Raw genomic sequence first — 18,063 nt, forward strand, 5'->3', positions numbered from 1 at the left:
ATTCAGGACAGCTTGGGCACTCGGTTGAGCCCAGGGACCAGGGACGGAGGACATTCTCTCTTCACTGTCTTTCTCCACCAGAGCAGCTGGACAGCTCTCTGGACCTGGGTCAGACCCCATGGCCACCTGTGCATTGCTGGACCAGGGTCCCTCCTCATCCCACACACTGTGCGCCACCCGCTGCTGCTGGGGCCATCAGACATAGGGTGGCCACACCTCCAAGCCTGTGCCTTGCTGTCCCCCTGCCAGGCAAAGCCCTCGGCACCTGCTCCCCCATGAGCCCCAGCCCCAGCCTCCTGCCAAGCTCTGCTGTGGCTCAGGGTCCTAGTCCAGTCAGGGCGAGCTGGGCAGCCACATAACCACGCCGGGCCCTTCCCTCACCAGGCCCCAAGCTCCTGAGGCAGGGCTAGGGGCTCCACAGCTGGCCTTGAACTCGGGCTTGGAGACTCCAGCCAGCGGTGACTTGGGCAGCCAGTTCGCCCACCCAACTCGAGCACCTGACCTGGGCCCATGCTCCACTGTCAGCCAGGAGCTGAGCCAGCCAGTCCCCCTCCCTGCCTCTGACTCCGACCTGCAGAATGGGTACAACCTCTGACTCAGAGTGAGAAGAGCCAAGGGCAGGCCTTGTGCTGTGCCAGGCACAGGCACACCCGCAGACACTGAGGCACAAACCAGAAAATCCGCTTCTCCAGGGGAGAAACAAAGGCCAGGCATCCGGGAAGGTGACGCACACTGTTTTGCCTGTAGACGGGCGGCTGTCAGGAAGAAGTGGACTCCGTGAGCAGGGAGGGGGCAGCGAGGGCGGCGGGGCCTGACAGGAGCAGAGGCCCCGCCCCCTGCTGGAGAAGCCTGCAGCCCACCTTAGGCCTCTCATGGGAGGCAGGCAGACGCTGCCCTGTGGACAGGCCAACACCTGGGTCTGCGCCCCCGGCCTCCCCGCAGCCCCGAGGCCAGCCTCCCATCTGCGCCAGGGGCCTGCCTCTGCCCAGTCATGGCGGGTTTTGTAGTTTGACCTACAAAAGGCAATCTTATCATCCTTTTTCACTCTTAGTGGCCAGGGATGGGGTGGGGAGGTCCCCTCATTGTCGCCTGCTTGCCTGTGCACTGCCTCCAGAAGGCACCCAACATTTGTGGTGCATTAAACAAACACCAGGCTCACTAGAGACTCCACCTACAGTGCACCTCTGGTTAAGACCAGAGACTGTCCCCACTGGCCGCACACCTGAGCTACCTGACAACAGCCCGCGTCCCTCTGCCTGGGAATTACACTGGGGGCTGAGAACAGCCCTGAAAACGCACATCCAACACACAGAGATGAACACACTCATACCCATGTACACAAATGCACACCCACATGTGCAAACACATACACATATGCACATGCACACGGTGTGTCTACCTGCACATGCTTGCATGTGTGCTCGAGCACACGTGCACATGCACGCTCATGCTCACCACAAACATGCATACACACGTGCACGTGCACACATACCCACGTGCTGCAGGCTCAAATACCAGCACGCCAGGCTCTGATGGTTTTTGCCTCAGGACTGCACCCTTGGTGACTGCCTCAGGCTGATAAGAGCAGGAGTAAAGGCAACTGGGCTTCACAGGTGTGCAGAGGAGCACAGGTGCCGTGTGCACAGCCACGCCCAGAACCCACAGGAGATCATGGCAGAGGACATATACACCCCACCTCTGCCAGTGTGGCAAGAGACAACATGGCCAGCTGCTAAAGTGGGCACTGCGGCCTGGCATGCATGGCCCTGGCCTTCCATCTCCAGGACATGAGGCGGCACAGGGCCCTGAACACACTATCAGGCTCACAAGGTCACAAGAGCCAACAGCAGGAACTTGCTGGGCTTTGTGCTCCTCCCACAGGGCGTGAGGACACAGGTGCAGGAAGCTCCATCCTGGGGGCTGGGAACAGCCCCCCACCGCCATGTGCCAGGCTGGCTGCAAGTCTGTGGTAACGTTGTCCACCTGGCTGAGTGGACCCTGAGGTCAGACCCGCTCTGGAGACCCTGGTGGGCTGCTGCTGGCCGTGTCGATGTGGGCCAGGCTCCAATCGCTCCCACGGCTCTTTTCTCTTCCTGGGACCTGGGGTAATGCCAGGCACTTGCTGTCATGGATGTGAAGACAGAAATTATTTTACAGAGTCCCCCACGGCACGCTGTGAAGTCAGTGTGCATGAGGGGTTGCTTTCCCAGAGAGCAGGGGGTGAAAACCCTGGAGGACTGGGGAGGGCACTGTGCAGAGTCCAGGGCCACCTACAGTGCACCTCTGGGAAGAGCCACCTGAGTCTGTCAGTAGGTTATTTTTCTCCTGCCAGGGGAGAGGGGATGGGAGAAAAGGGTGTGGAGGGGGAGGGGCCAGGGCCCGTGGGCGGAGCCAGAACGGGTGGCAGATTCCCCCAGGGTGAGTGAGGCGGGTGCAGATACACCTGCACCAGGTGGTGGGCGAGAGAGTTTGGTTTTAGAGGAGCACAGTCCAGGAAAACAGTCTTCCCCGTGGATAACTCCTGGTGGTGTTTTACAAAATATAGACGTTTATTAAAAGCAATCCAAGGAGTGCAGGAAGGCACAGAGTGAAGAGAAAGCCCCCTGCCCCTGCAGTGTTGGGAGAGGACGGTGGCCGGGCAGCCTTCCTGCCCTCTCCCCTGACTACCCGGGGGCCCTACCAGGGTCCTGCCGCCGCTGTAACAGTCCTCTTTGCTTCTAGAGGCCGGAAGTTCAAAATGAGTCTCAAAGTGAGAGTCAAGGGGCGCAGGGCTGGCTTCCCCGAGGCGCAGGGGTCCTTCCTGGCCTTGTCCAGTTTCCAGTGGCCAAGTCACTCTGTTCCCTGCCCCACGGTCACATAGCTGCCTCTTCTTCTATGGTCAGGTGTCCCCAGCCTCCTGTAGGACACTTGATGGAGTTTAGGGCCATGGGGAGAATTGAGGGTGGTCTCCCTTCTCCAGGCCCTTGATGGAGCCACGCCACCCTCACAGGCACAGGGACTCACATGAGGCTCACGTTGGGGCCATTCTTGAGGTGACTGCAGGGACCAAGCCTGAGTCAGGCAGGGAGGGGCTGGCTGGGGCCTTACAGGGATGGCCCCAGGGCTCCGAGTCCACCTGGCCTACTTTATTTTCCTACATGGTCCCGCCCCCTATTGTCCCCATTGTCCCCAGCAACTGACACCCTGATGGGAACCCTGCTCCCCAAGACCGTGGGACACCTCGGGCCTTCCTAGGGGCTGGAGCCTGCCCCCGTGCACCCCCAGCTCCTCCTGCCCTCTCTGGGCCAGGTCTTTGCTCTGCTCAGCTGCCAGAATGACCCAGCACCCCCCGGCCCTCCCTGCCAATCACGCTTCTCCTGCCCAGGAACACAGCCCTGACTGTCACATCCACGGAGAGACCAGGAGGGGAGGCAGTGACGGAGTCAGAGGGCACTCAAAGGAGGCTCAGGCCAGGAGGACGGAAGGGGCGCTGAGCAGTGTCCCTGCCCACCCTCCACACTGCCCTCTTATCAGTGGGGCACCAGTCTCTCCCCAATGGGCCGCCATCGCTGTGACCATGGCCATGAGCAGGTACGCTGCCCTCCGAGCCTGGAGCTCAGCCGCTGGGGCTGCCTGCCAGCTGTGTCTTCCCTGGTCTGTAATTAGCAGCTGTCAGGTGGGCGGCTGGGCATGGACTGGAAATGCTTTCACCAGTGCCGAGCTACCTGCCCTGGAACCAAATGCCTCGCTCGGCTGGCACCCACCACTGTTCCCGAAGGGGAGGGAAAGGTGGATTTGACGCCATCAGTAGCCCCGTGGACTGTGGGCCCGTGGGCCCTTCTGTGGCAGGTGATCTCAAGGGCCTCCTCTTGGACCATTCTTAGGACAACAGAGGGGCGTTCCACTTGTGACACTGTCAGTAGCCTCACAAATGCCTCCCACGGATGAGGAGTCTGTGTCCTGGGAGGGCAGGGACTCCTGGGTCAGGGAGCTGGCTTTTCCTCCAGTTCCCTAGAGCCTCCCACGCCTGGTACGTGGTCAAAGAAGGGAAGGAAGGAGGGAGGCAGGGTGCGGGTGGAAGGTTGGTGTCCCCAATTCTTACACTGGAACCTGACCCCCAGTGTCTGGTGTTAGGGGGTGGAGCCTTGGGCGACTAGTTCTTGAGGGTGCTGCCCTTGGGATGGGACTAGTGCCCTCGTTAGGAGCAGAAGAGACCCAAGCCGTCCCTCCACCACTTGTCCATAAGGAAGCTCTCACGGACACCGGCCTCCAGCACCTGACGGCAGGCTCCCTGCCTCCAGACCACAGAGTTCTCCTGTTTTAATGCCTCCCTGTTAGCCGCGTCTTGTTAGCAACCAGAACACACTAAGACACCGTCAGCCCATTACACGGTTTTAAAATGGAAGCACTCAGAAGGGCGTAAGATTGTGCACATCCCTAACTCGTCCTCCTGGTTCCTGGGCCCTCTCCTCATTTGGTGCTGCCCTGAGTGGGGGTCCGACCTCGGGGCTCATCTCCCAGCAGCTCCTCCGTGCTGACCTGGGGCAGGACTGCCTGAGAAGTGGGTCTGACCTTTAGACACAGAGTCACCAGAGACAGAACCGTTCCCCGGGGCAGATGGTGATGGAGCCGGGGCAGCAGAAATGACTGAGGACTGGGCTTCCTGCGTGGGCAGCCGATGGACGGCTCAGAAGCCACGCAGCAAGGAGGACTCCCCAGATCTTTCAAGAGGACCGTGAGGGGGGCCCGAGGGGAGCCCAAGCTCAAATCCCACCTCCACCATCCTCCAGCCCCCCAACGCCCCACCCCAAGTTCCCCCAACAGGAGCCGGCAAGGCGGGATTCCACCTTCTCTCAACCCTCTCCAGGAGAGGCCTGGAGGAGGAGGTGGCAGGAAGATGTGGGAGGCACAGGAGCCTGAGATCCCCTCTTCCTGATAAGGCAGGGCACTGGGGCAGAGGGAGGCCATTAGGCTCAGCGCAGGGAGAGTTTGTTCTAGGTCCACAAAGCGAACACCTGCGGGGAGGGGCGGTGGGCCTCGGAGCTTCTCCTGGGAGGAGACCCAAGTCCACCTGCTTAGGAGTTTTCTGTCCTCACGGACATGGAGGGGTGTCAGGCCTCCACACATCATGACCTGAGACAGACGAGGAAACTGAGGCTGGACCTCCCTTCTCCACGGGTCCCTGAGGAGGGGCTCTCTGTGGCACCTCTCTCTGCCCTGGACACTAGCATTGCCCTGGCCACCAGAGACAGTTCTGCTCTGCAGCCTGGATCCTCTCAGTCTGGAGTGGAAAATACCTTTCACCTGCTGCGCTGACCTGAACCAGCAGATGGTACCTGTCAGGACACCGGGCCTGGGAAGCCATGAAGGCAGGCTATTTTCAGAAGCATGAATGCAAAGGAATGTGGAGAAGCAGGTTGGACCAGAGAGCTGGCCTGGAGTAGGGAGGGAGGACGCCACCCCTCCAGCCAGGGGACAGCCAGGCCGTTGGAAAGGAGCCTGTTTGGGGCTCCTTTTGTGGGTCTTGTTTGTTTGTTGTGGTTCAAGGAATAGAACCCAGGACCTCGTGCCTACTAGGCAAGCAGTGTCCTACCATTGAGCTGCAGCCCAGCCCACCGAGACCCTGTTTTTAACACTTCAGAGGCAGATCTGCCAAGGAGATCCAAGGGAGTCTTCAGACCACCTCGGCTAATTCACTTGTAATAGCAACCAGGAAGGAGGATTCGGTAATAGCCAGAATACGTAGCAGGGGCCACTGTATGTTTTGAATATAGCCCTTGCTGCTCTACCTCGGAGACTTATCTTTAAAATGAACTGTTTCCTTCTCCTCCTCTCTCCCTGCTCCTCCCTAATCTCCCCCTCCCTAATCTCAGGGAAAACGGGGTCACCTTTCCTCCCCATCCTAGGCAGGGTTATCTTTCCCTGAGCCCACACCCTCCATAGGAACAAAGTAATCCAGACTTTGGGGATGGCACAGACGATCTCAGAAATGACTATCTCCAAATCAACAAGTGAATTACACCTCCAACGGAGAACATGTGGAAGGTAGCCTTTGAGTCACCTCTTTAACAGCCCCCTGGTAACCAAAAGCTTGGTCCCTGTCCCCAGTGCTAATCAAATTTAATAATGAGGACACAGTTTTGAGAAAAAGGAAAATGAAGTTTTATTAGCAAAGCAATAACACAGGGCACTCCTGTCCCAAAGGCTGTAAAGCTCCTGTTGTGGGGGTGTAAAGGAATTTTTTAAGAGTTACTTTCCTGTATGGGGGCCCAGGGTGCCCTGATAGTGTTAGGATTCACTGGTTAATTTGGGAGACATCCACTTCCCAGATCTTCAGCAGACTTCTCCTTCCTGTAGTGGGTGTGTTCAAGGGCAGTTAACTGGGAAGCAAAGATAACACCGTCTCCCTAATCTTGTTAGGGAGCGGGAGAGGGGAGAGACAAAAAAAAACAACTTTCTTTTTTAAATAAACCTTAGATCAGTGAGGGCTACATCCAGAAGGTGAAGGGACCACTGTTACCCCCTGATGATAGGCAGAATCCCAGCCTCTGGGACAGGTGTCCCCTGTGTTTCTCCTTTGTAGCAAAACAAATCAACCCTCTTTCCTTTTTCTCAAAACTCTTCCTCCTTATGGGGTTGGCATCAGGGATAGGGACCGAGCTTTTGGCAACAAGGGACCACCTGTACACAGAAGGTCCAAAGTGTGTGTCCCTGGAGAGCCAGGAAAGGCAAGGAGGCCCCTGTCCCCTGCCGGCTGATGTCATTCAGTGCTCAGGGAGGTGCAGGGGGACATCACGAGGCCACTGTACCCTGAACTTGCTGTTGTGAAGCTGCCAGTTCACGAGGCTGGGATGGCCAGTTCTCCTGCTGGACTCTGGCTGAGCGCCCCGTCCTGAGCCTCCCGTTTGCACACTGCCCTGCTCAGGATGTTCTGCCCGATCCACAGAAGTCCCTTCCCTGCTGCATCTCAGTGTCGGCTTGCTGGATCAAGGATCCCCTCCCAGTGTCTGCACCACGCTTGGGACTCGTCTCAGGTGACTTAGCCGAGCCTCTGGGATTCAGGATTCCATCAGGATTCGATGGTGAGACCATGAAGCACCTTTCCCAGGTGGCCGGAGCTCCTGGGAACCTTTAGGTTAGGTAGTGGCTGCCCTGGCAGGAACTTGGGAGGTAACGGGTGGCGAGTCCTGCTCCCCACAGGTTGGAGTACTCTATCAGAGAAGCACAGAGGCAAGCAGGTAAAGCAGGGTTTATTTAAAAAGGGGTCACATATTCTCCCGGGAGCGAGAAGGGGGCCACAGCTGGTGTCCTGGTACCCCAAAGTGAGAGCGTCTGCCTTTTGTTCTAGGTCCTGGGCTTCCTTTGTTCTCCTCTGCCCCCACCCCCCTCTCCCTCCTTCCTGCGCAGGTGACCAGGCCCAGGGGACGCTCAGTGGGATGGCCAAAAGGTGAGGAGCAGATGGCTGGAGGGGCCAAGGCGGAGTGACCAGGGCAGGAAGGGGGTTAACAACTCCCGTCGGGAGGGACAGAGCCTGGGACAGGTGACCTTAGCCTCAGGTTGGAGCAGGGCAGGTTACCTGATAAGGGTGGAGGGAGAGCATTTCAATCCTCCTTCTCGGGATTCCCCCCAAGCCTATCTGCCTGCCTGATTCTGGCTTCAGTGGCTGCCCCAGCAGGAACTAGGAAGAGTCTAGAGTGTCCAACGTCCAAAGCCACCCTGGCTGTTGGTTAAGAGCATGGCCCTGGATCGTGGCTCCCACTCTGGCTGTGCCCCAGGTTCTCAACGCTGCCCTCCTCCTTTCCCCGGGGTGGGGTGGTGGGAGTCGCTCCCTGGGCCCAGTGAGGGCCAGCTGGCTCACATTGGCACTGAGGCCAGCAGGCCGCCTTGGCTGTGCTGTATGCCATGAGCCCTCCCTCGGCCCCCCTCGTGCCCCTCTCCTGGCACTTAGGGGCAGCCGTGTTCAGAAGTTTTGGGTCTCGGGAGGGTTCAAGGCACACATACCGAGTAGCACCCCGACCCAGGTCCGGCTCGGTACCCAGGGTTTCTGCGAGAGGCCAGAATGTGACGACATGGGGTCAAAGCATCTTTACAGTTAGCTCAGGTCAGAAACAGCCCCAGAGGAGTCGTGCAGACGGCCACATTTGGCCACCAGATGAGTTACAGAAAAAGCTCTTCTATTGATTTTGGATTTCAAACTTGATGACAAAGGCCCTCATCTTGCCTTGAAAGTTTAAGTGGAATCAGGGCCCAAGTGATGGAGTCCATGAGTGCGGTGGCCCCAGGGGCCGGTGGGGCTGGGAAGCCACATGGAAAGGGCACAGCAGTGTCTAGTTCCCGCAGTCAGACACTTGGGCAAGAGCACCCAGGACGTCAGGCTTCTGAGAAATTCCTGATTTGAAAATGTTGTTGATGAATAGGATTTAATAGGGGATCTGGCAAGGGAAGGCGACAGGCTGTTCGTCAGGCTCACAGGAGCTCCAACTAGGGAAAGCCAACATGGCACCCAAGTGCCCTCCTGGCCCTTGGGGACCGTCCCTGACCTTTCCTGGCTCTTCCCCAACCAGCTCCTGTCTCAAGGTCCTGATGGAGACTCTGAAGTGGGTGTCTCCTCCCCACTCTCCACTTCTATGCCCCCTTTTCCTCTTCTTCTTCTTCCCCTTCTCCCCCTCCCTCTCCCCCTCCCCCTCCTCCCCCTCCCTCTCCTCCCCCTCCCCCTTCCCCTCCCCCTCCTCCTTCTCCTATTTGAAGTGAACTCTATCTGGTGTTAGGAAAACACACCAACCTCCTAACTGTCAGCCTGGCATGGGCTGCCACGCCCACGTAGCAGGAGAGCTATGAGGACTATCAGGTCATTCAGCCCAAGTCCCACTTACTGGCTTCTTTCCTCTGCGGTCTCTGGTGCCACTTCACGCTGCGCCTGATGGTAGAATGCACGGGCTGGGGTGGTGGGTGGGGTGGGGGTCAGAGCTCTGCTGTTTCCTGACCGGGGTGTGCACCAGCCTGCACTGGGATGGGCTGCCCCTTCCTCCCCAGACAGTGAGCGGTAACAGCAAGGGTGTCCTCGGACTGCAAAAAACGCACCCAGTGTTGAGTGAGATCCCATGGCAGCACCCTCTCTGTCCACAGAATGTCACACGGCTCATCAAGTCTGAGGCAGCTGCCCTGCGTCTCAGGACTCTCCCCGGAGAGAGAACCTACCAGGGACAATGCCAGGCAGCCCAGCCAAGGCGCTCCTAAGGCCGCGGGTATCTGGAAAGACCCCGAACAAATGGGCTAAGCAGGAGACCCCAAATCCTGCATCCAAATCCTACAGGACATCGAGAGGCCAAGGCCTGAAGGCCAGCACCTCAAGCCCTGCAGGTGCCCCCACTGTGTGCCCTGGTCCCCACTTGGCCCTCCACGTCCGCCGCTGGGAAACACAGGGAGAGGAGGCCCCATCGCTGCCCGGGAGGCTCATTTGTGTTAGGGCTTGGTCCTGGGAAGAGCTGCCCTCCGCATCCAGGCCTGGTGCCATCTTCACCTTGTGGAGGGCTAAAGGAAGCTGACGGGTTACTTGACAGAATTTTTGTGGTGAGAACACTTAAAACGCTCTCTTCTAGCCATTTGCAAGAGTGCATCTTGCCAGGCATGGTGGCCCGTGCTTGTGTGGACAGGGTGGCCTCAGTGACTTAGCAAGGCCCTCCCTCAGCAACAGAGCAACAGCTGGTCTCAGAGGAAAAAAATGGGATGTAGCTCAGGGGTAAAGGCCCCCTGTGTTCAATCTCCAGTACAAAAATAAAAAGTGAAATTCTTGCTATTGCCGATGGTGCCCATGCCCCGAAACGAAGCCCTGACCTTCTCCTGTCTTCCTGAGGTGTCACACCACCACTGGCACGGTGGTGCCACCCTCTGCTCCCATGAGTTCAACTTTTTAAGACTGCAACACAAGTGAGGCACGCAGTGATGGCCTCTCTGTGCCTGGCTATTTCGCTTAGCGCCATGTCCTCCAGGTTCACCTGTGTTGTTGCAAATGACAGTTCTACACCCCTGTTATGGCTGCATAGTATTCCACCTTGTTTATGTACCACATTTTCTTTATTCACTCTTCTGTTGATGGAAACTTGGTTAATTCCATACCTTGACCATTGTGAATGGCGGTGCAGTCAACATGAAGTGGAGATGTCTCTTCTACATACTGATTTCAGATTTTTTGGATAAATACTCCGGAGTGGGATTACTGGATCACATAGCAATTCTTCCTCCTCCTTCTCCTCCTCCTTCTCCTTCTTGTACCGGGAATTGAACCCACAGTGCTTTATCATGGAGCCACGTCCTCAACCCTTTTTTGTTTTGTTTTGCTTTTATTTTTTTGAGACAGGGTCTCCTGAGTTGCCTAGGGCCTCGCCATTGCTGAGGCTGGCTTTGAACTTGTGATCCTCCTGCCTCAGCCTCAGAGTCGCTGGGATGACAGGCACGTGCCACTGTGCCCAGCTTCACATGGGAATTCTATTTTTAATATTTTGAGGAACCTCTGTACTGTTTTTCCATATTGGCTGAACGAATTTACACTCCCAGCTTCTGCACATGGGGAAACATCCAGCAGAGTGAAGAGAACTCCCTATGGAATGGGGAACACATTTGCAAAGCATACATCTGATAAGGGGTTAACATTCAAAATACGTAAAGAACTCAAACTGATAAAAAGATAAGCAAACAGCCTTATTTAAGCCAGGGATAGTGGCACACACCTATAATCAGGAGGCTGCAGCAGGAGAATCACAAATTCAAGGTCAGCTTGGACAACTGAGTGAGACTCAAGTCTCAAAAATAAATAAACAGACAGACAGACAAATAGAAGGTCTGGGTGCAGCTACGTCCCCAGTACCATAAATATATACCTACATACCTTGATTTTAAAATGAGCAAAAGACCTGAATAGGCATTTCCCAAAAGAAGACATACAGAGAACCAATGGGTAGGTGCAAAAAGGCTCGAATCACAAGTTACAGGGAAACGCAACCGAGAGCCACAGTGGCATATCACCAGGCTCCAGTTAGGGTGGCCATCACCAAAGGGGCAGGTGAAGTATGCCGGTGAGAGCGTGCAGCACAGGAAATCCAACATTTTCTGTGTTTGCTGTTTGCCATGCTGGGATGGAGCCAGGGCTTCGTGCACACTAGGTGGGAGGTCTACCCCTAAGCCCCCAGCCCCAGTGCACATTTTTGAAATGATGATGCTCCATTCTGGTGTGAGGGGGTGAGCGGGTCCAGCCACACAGGACTGTGGCGCAGATCCTCCAACCTGCTTAGAAGACTGTTGACACTCCCTCTCAGGAGCCTTAAAGACGTGCTCTCTCCTGACACAGATTCCATTTCTAGATGTGGAGGCTACTGCAGGGTGATTATCTTAGCAAATGTTGGAAGCCACCTAAATGCTGTCCAGCAGGGGTGGGCGTCCATGGGAGGGACACCACAGATGGAAAAGCACCTGTCCCAACAGGAGCGCTGGCCACACCTCAGGCAGGTGGGTCGCTCTGGGGAAAAGGAAGCGGCACTTAAACTGGACTTTAAGGAGAAGGGGGAGGTGTCCAGGCAGCAGTGGAGGGAAGAAGCCCCAGAGCAGATGGACAGGGAGCTCGGGGACTCCGTGGGTCTGGGAAGGGGTGGGCAGACGCGGTCGGTGTTGACAACGGGGAAGCACCGCAGGATCTGAAGCATGCCCTGCCCGGAGGGAAGTGCTGAGGCTGAGGGTAGACAGTTTGGAAAACACAGAACGTCGTAAATGGGAAACTCAGATGGCCACCACCTCACCAGTGTGGTGAAGGCCTGTGTCGCCATGGCATGAAGGGACCGGCCACATTCTGTGCCCCATACACACAGGTGGGCAGGTGTTGTACAAGAGAAGTCCCTCAATATAGGATGACATCATAACTTCAGAACCAACCAGTGTGGACGCCTCAAAATGAGGGACCATGTCCCGGTGGACTTCCTTCTCAAGTGTCCAGCATGATTCCTGGATAAATCCATGCTGAGTAGGGGGGATTTCCTCCTGTGAAGTCATCTTTACACAATCTGGTGTCCCTGTGTGCAGGAGGTGACGCGGGGAAGGACCCAAGAGCAGGTCAGCTCTGACCTCAGCCCTGGGCTTAAGGCTTTTCCCCTCCCCAGCCTCAAGGTACTTGTCCTGCCAATGGGGAGGGGCTGGCACACAGGCAGGCGAGGGGCCACCCTGGGACCCCAGAGCCAGCAAGCAGACTGAGGTGCACTAAAACAGGCCCACGGGAGAGAGCCTGAGTCAGGACAGACCTGGGAAACCCGGCAAGGTCTGTGGGGCTTGCTCCTTCAGGTGGACAGGTCCCACAGGAACGCTGGTAAGAGAGCAGACACGTCGTTAGTTAAAATGCCACTCACCGGAGGAACTCACGCAGCGCCCACCACGGCCAGTGGTGTGTTGTTTTAGCAAAGAACGACAATGTGAGCTCCGAAGACAGCGGTGGCCCTGGGACTCCAGCTCCCAGAACGTTGTAACGCCGGCTGCCTGCTGAGGGGTTCCACCCACCCCTGACACCAGAGAGCTCAGACCTGGACACGCCACTGTCCTCTCCTCTGAGGGGCAGGGGCACCTCTCCCTCCGAGGTCCCTTGCAGTCCTTATGTGAACCTCTGCCTGGGTCTTCCTTCAACTTGTCCTGCACTCCTTCCTGCGACAAATGTCAAGGATCTAGACCGTTCCCAGTTGAGGTCCCTCTCTCTCGGGGCCTCTGTAGACCACATCCAGTGACAAGAAGACTTTAAGCAGAAGAATCCAAGATCCAGCAGATGCCAAAGCAGCCTGCTCAGACCTTACTTTATTCAAGTAAAAATGACAACTTTCAGGAAATGTGGCTCCCGCAAATCCCCTCCCTGGGGAAAATGTATGGCCCTAAAGAGGAAGGAAAGCCCACTCCCATCTCGTAGACCAACATCCCTTCTCCTAAGAGCTCGTCTTTCCTGTAGAGACCTGTTGGAAACTCCCATGAAAATCGCTGTTCCCTCTTCTCTTGCCCTCTTCCTGCTCAGCTCAGAGGGTCCCCAAGCCTTTGACCATTTAGTGAGGCGGCTGCTTCTTTGGCTGGCTCCCTCGTGCCGTGAATCCAGTCCTTTTCTCTTGTTAATCTGACTCTTGGCAACTTAATTCGCAGGTCCACATCACTGAGCCAAAAGGGTAGAAGGAAAGTTTCTTCTTCCAAGATGAGGTGCAGACCACAGGTGACCAGAAATCTGACACAGAAGCTCTGCAGCAATGGGCCCAGAATGATCAAGACTTTGACAACTGACAGCTTCCCTAAATTTTGTCCCTGCGTTTAATGTGGATTCAACCAGTAAAGGTCAAATGTGCTCTCTGATCCATCACATGAGATGCCCACCTCAGGTGAGTCTGCCCAGCCTCCCCGTGACGACGGCTTCATTAGGACCCACCTGGAGGCTTTGTCCACTACAAATCTTTCGCCACCCCACCCGCGTCGGCCTCCGAGTCTCCGCCAAGTGCGAGCAGGGGTGGCTGACCCCTCCCACAGCAAGGGTCCCTCTTGTTCTCACCTGGGTGGTCTTCGCACATTTCCACAGGAGGACAACAGGGGCTCGTGCATGTCAGGCTCGTGATGCTAAGTACTGTCCTGCTAAGTACTGTCCGAGCAAGAGGGCTTGGCGAGGCGTCCCCTCCAGCCTCATGTCTGAAACTGCCCCCGGCAGCTGCTCAGCAGAGAGACAGGGAGAGAGGATGTGAAAATGGTGCATTGGGAGCTGATGGAAGCCAGTGGCTCCGCAGTCAAGCAGGGGACGGCTTTGGTCAGCCTGAGTGATGGACTCGGAGCTGCATTCGCACCCCAGCGAGCTGACCCATGACAGCTCCCAGCTGTGTCTCTGTCATTGGAACGGCCTGGTCACGGTGCCGTAGGAGCCTCGTGGGACTCAAAGGACAGTACAGGCAGCCTTGGCCCAGCAGAGAGGAGGCTTGGATGAGGGCAGGGTGGGGGCTTGGGCACAGTCCCTCCTCCATCATCCTCCCCAGGTAAGGCCAGGGCTCCAGTGAGGGCCAGGCTGGGAACAGCATTTGGAAAGCTGTGTCCCAAAGCTCAGGGGCAGCAGATAGCCCCCCTGAGGCCACATCAGCAGGAGGAGGGGAAGGCTGTCGACACCTCTGCTCTAAGGGAGGACATGGAGCCCAGTCCTCAGGACATTCAAGACAGGGACCTGCTGGCAGGGCCTGGGCTACTCCCTGAGGAGTAGGCTACTCCCTGGGGTTTTGCAGCTTGGCCCAGAAAGTTGCGGTTTGGACACGCTTGTGCCCGTGGCCTGGCAGGATGCAGGACTTGGCATCTGGCCTTCTGTGGGATGGGGGGACAGGCCGTGCCCTGACTCCCTCCAAAGAGCCCGTGAGAGTGGAGCAACAGAAAGCTGTGGCGTGGACACTCTCGTTAAAGGCCAGGCGGCCTCTTTGCTCCTCAGGAGGAAGGGCCCAGGGCTTTCTGCTGTGGGCCTGGGGGGCTCTCCCAGGCTCCGTCCCTCCTGCATTCCCCTTGCAAAGAGCAGAACTCTGGGGAGAGGTAGCTGCTTGGCACCAGCCCAGGGCCTCCGCCCACCCCTGGATGGCAGGCCTGCCCCACAGCCTCCGAACAGCAGCGCCCGACGCCACCTCACAGGGAGGGTCCCCAGGCCTGGGGTCAGCTACCTGTCCACAGCCTTCCCAAACTGAGGGGAAGTCGGCTCCCAACCTGGATGGAGAGGATCCAGTGTTGTGCCGTGAGGCCACACTTGCCAGGGAGTGAGAGCTTCCCTAGGAGCCTGGTTAGGACGCAGGTTCTCAGAGTTAGTTCCCGTGGATGCTCTGATAAATCACCACAGAGTCGTGGCTGGAAACAACGTAAATATAAATGATGTTGGGAAAACTGGGTGTCCACGTGAAGAACAAGGAAGTCAGACTCATCTCACACCATATGAAAAATTGAACCCCAAATAAATCAAGAATTAAACACAGACCTGAAACTGTCTGACTACCAGAAGAAAACACCTGGGGAAGGCTCCATGACACCAAGTTTAGCAATGATTTTTTTTTTTTTTAACACATGATCCCAAAAGCACAGGCAAAGGAAGCAAAAGTAGGCAGATGGGATTACATCAAGATAAAAGCCTGCACAGCCAAGGAACCAACAGCGGGGAAGAGTCGAGGTACAGATGGGAGGAGATGTTTGCAAACCAGACATCTGATAGCGCTAACACCAAACTGCATGAAGAGCTCGAACAACTCATTGCTAAACAACAAATGACCTGATCTATATAAAAATGGGTGATGGACCCAAATAGACTTTTCTTAAAAGAAGACATAGAAACGGCCAACAGGTAAATGTACAACATCCCTAATAATCCAGAAAGTGCAAAATAAAACAGGATGAGATATCACTCACAGCCACCACAACAGCTATTATCACAGAGGGGAACTGTGATCTATGCTGGCCAGGATGTGAAGAGCAGGACCCTGCACACGGACCTTGGGAATGCAGATTGGCACAGCAGGGTGTTAACCTGATTTCATCATAACAAAACACCATGTATCAGAACATTACATTGTGCCCCATAGATACGCACAATCATGTGTCAATCAAAAATAAAATCTAGGCCAGGCCTGGTGACGCACACCTGTAATCCCAGCAGCTCAGAAGGCTGAGGCAGGAGGATCACAAGTTCAATGCCAGCCTCAGCAACTTTGTGAGGCCCTTAGCAACTCAGCGAGACCCTGTCTCTAAATAAAATATTTTAAAAAGGGCTGCGGATGTGGCTCAGTGGTTAAGTGCCCCTGGGTTCAATCCTCAGTACCAAAAAAAAAAAAAAAACTAATAATAATAATACAAATAAAATAAAATCTAAAATGACACCCGTCAGCTGAAAAGCAGAGCTTCCCCCTCATTGGTTTTTTGTTTTGTTTTCTGGGTTTTTTTCCTTTGGCACGTCTTTCCTCGTCCTGGTGCCTGGTGCCTAGTAAGGCTGAGCTTCAGCACCCTGCTGAGGTCATGGGCCTTGAAGGGAGGGGCAGAGCCTCGGCTCTCTAGCAAGCTGGGGGCACTTCCTGGGCCCGGGCCTCTTCAGCAGGCGGCCACTCCTGGCAAAGCGAGGACCCTGGTGTGCACCTCGGAGGCTGAGCCTCCCGAGTGCCCAGTGAGCACTGACTGGCTGGCCGTCCAGGGACCGCTGGCCGTGCGCTCTGAGACCTGTGGTGTTCGCCGGGTCTGGGGTTTCTTCTGCAGGTCAGCCCCTGGCTTGCCGTGTGTGTGCCAAGGTGTCCCCCAGCGGGCCTCTCGTTTTCACCTCCCGTAGACTCCTGTGCTCATGTCCTCGTTGGGATCCCTTCCACCCCTCCGATGCCAACAATTCCTGCCCAGAACCCAGATCCATTAGATGTCTTCCTCCTGGATGCTTCTCACCCCCACCTCTGAAATTCTCAGGCTTACGGCTCCAGGTAAGTTGGCAGCGGCATCTGCCCTGACCCTTCTCCAGCAGGGATTGAGAAGCGGAAGGAGACAGGATTGGTGTTTTTAGGTAGCTTGCTGGCCCAGCACAGCGTGGAAAGCAGCAGCGATGGCAGGTACCAAGAGCCAGCATGTGTGCTGCGTGGCGGGGCCCTGCTCGACACCCTGCACAGGTACTAGGGCACTCGGCCTTGCGCCCACCCAGGATGCAGTGCAGGCATCACTGGGGCTGGAGTGAGGTGTGGCTGAGCCAGGGAGGGAGGAGGCAGGTAGGGGCCTGGAGAGACGATGGAGCAATTGGAGACCAGGAGATGAAGCTACTCAGGGTGTCGGTCCACAGGAGAGGTGGTGGCACCCACGAGGCAGAGCGGGAAAGGATGCGGGGACAGGTGGTGCCATGCTCCAGGGAGGCATGGGGGTCTGCCATCAACCATGTGTTGGGCTCCTGTAGGGACAGCAGAAGAGCCACCTCACATGCAGCAGGTCAGCCCCCGAAGGAGACTCGGGCTCCTGTGAGACGCCACCTTCCTCTGCTTCCTGGTCCCGGTGCCTGGGGCTGTGCAGAGGGGAGCCCAGCAGCTCGGCCTCCCCAGGCGCACAGCACAGGGCACTGCGGTGACCCAGGAAGCAGGCCCCTCCTCTTCTCTCCCAGTGCTGCCTTCTTCTGAGGAGCCCACCTCTGGCTGAGCCACACCTGGGGGTCCCGGTCACTTCCCAGTTAGTGTGTTCTCTAAGCCACAGAGGGCACGGGTCAGGCTTCCTCCCAGGCGCCACCAGGGGGACCCAGCCCTGTGAAAGGTGGGCACAGCCAGGTCAGTCAGCAACAGGTGAGACGTGCAGCACCAGTGCCCGCTCTGCACCCCTCAGAGACACAGGTCCCCTGTCTGAGACTCAGGCCTGGATAGCGAGGGCGGAGGGCAGATCTCCCCAACCCCGCAGCAGTGACCCCGGTCACAGCGTAACCTCCTGGAGCCACAGAAGCCAGGGCTCAGAATCCAAAGCCAGCTAGAAGTTGCCCACATCTGGACTCTCCCTTTAGCGCACACAGCTGGCCCGGGGTCAGCGGGAGGTGCTGCCTTACCGCAGCCATCTGTAGGATTGGACAAGTTTCTTCTCTCTCCTCTGCTTCCTCTTGGCTAAATTGGGGCCATTGAAATTCCCAGCGAGAGGATTCTGGAAGATGAGTGGAGGATTCTGGAAGATAAGGGCCCCACAGGAGTGAGTCACACCCAGGCCCATCATTCGTGCGGGACAGACGCTCTGTTTTGTGTGTGTGGTGCTGGGTTTGGACCCTCCCACCGCCTCCCTCCTGCCAGGAGAGCCCTGTACCACTGAGCCGCGCCACGAATCCCAACACTGGCTTTTCACAAATGAAATCTCTCTCTTTTCTCCCCAGATCCATCCCCCGTCGGCAAGGGCTTGTTGCATCCGCCATGGGTCAGCCCCAGGAGGCGGCTTTGAGGGTGGCCACCCCTGCCTCTCCTCCCTCTCCCCCCCTACTGTGTGAGCGGCCCAGTTGGTGCCACTGTGAGGGCAGCCCCGGGCATGAGCAGGCACAGACCAGGTGTGGCCTGGTGGTGGGGCGACTGCTCTGAGCTCAGGCAT

The 18,063-nt window shown here is 56.8% G+C and overlaps 1 long non-coding RNA gene across 3 annotated transcripts; it reads left to right on the top strand.

Annotated features, from left to right (window-relative positions):
- The first annotated feature begins 6,759 nt into the window (after nt 1-6,759).
- Nucleotides 6,760-16,657, top strand: LOC124089275 (uncharacterized). Of its 3 annotated transcripts, XR_006850686.2 has the most exons (5): nt 6,760-7,061; nt 7,328-7,426; nt 13,138-13,367; nt 16,307-16,448; nt 16,529-16,657. It is a non-coding gene; the product is annotated as an uncharacterized LOC124089275 (long non-coding RNA). The 3 variants fall into 3 exon arrangements; XR_006850687.2 differs by lacking the exon at nt 13,138-13,367; XR_006850685.2 differs by lacking the exons at nt 13,138-13,367; nt 16,307-16,448; nt 16,529-16,657 and adding an exon at nt 9,106-9,775 and having other exon boundaries at nt 6,773-7,061.
- The last annotated feature ends 1,406 nt before the right edge of the window (nt 16,658-18,063 follow it).

The sequence above is a fragment of the Marmota monax genome, unplaced genomic scaffold (assembly GCF_021218885.2).
Source record: "Marmota monax isolate L192 unplaced genomic scaffold, Marmota_monax_Labrador192_F-V1.1 WCK01_AAM20220418_F8-fsc00125, whole genome shotgun sequence".
In the NCBI taxonomy this organism is placed as follows: domain Eukaryota; kingdom Metazoa; phylum Chordata; class Mammalia; order Rodentia; family Sciuridae; genus Marmota; species Marmota monax.